The following is a 551-nucleotide window of genomic DNA, read 5'->3' on the forward strand; positions in this document are numbered from 1 at the left end:
TGCCCCGGACAGCTCATGTGAGGGATGGGGACAGTGCCATCTCCCTTCCACCTGCCCCGACTCACAATCAGAGCCCCCTCGGGAGCACCCTCTTCCTGAAGCCAGGCCGTGCGCTGAGACAGACAAACTCATCTCACTAGTGACAACCTGCTGGCCGGCCCCAGCTCTCCTGCAAAGGCTTGAGCCCTTCCTCCCTGGGAAAGGTGCTTCCCACATCACTGGCCGCAGGGACAGCGCAGGGCAAGGAGTACGCCGCTGTGCCATGCTTGCTCTGGGCTCACCCACAGCACAGCTGCCGAGCAGGACGCCCGTCCCCTGTCCCCCAGCAACTCCTCACTATGGTGACAAGGGCCACCACAGCCATCGGCATGCATGGCCATCCCTACCGCCTGCACCCAGCCCGGGCGCATGTCTCCGCTCCCCCCAAACACCCATGCAAAGGAGCTGCCTGACCACAGCGCAGGCAGCACGCACAGTGGCATCCCCACCTGGGCTCTGCCTCCCAGGAGCCGCTTGGCTACTGAGGGCTGGCAGCAATAGCAGAGGCCCCC

Source organism: Pygoscelis adeliae, unplaced genomic scaffold (assembly GCF_000699105.1).
Source record: "Pygoscelis adeliae isolate BGI_AS28 unplaced genomic scaffold, ASM69910v1 Scaffold958, whole genome shotgun sequence".
Lineage (NCBI taxonomy): Eukaryota > Metazoa > Chordata > Aves > Sphenisciformes > Spheniscidae > Pygoscelis > Pygoscelis adeliae.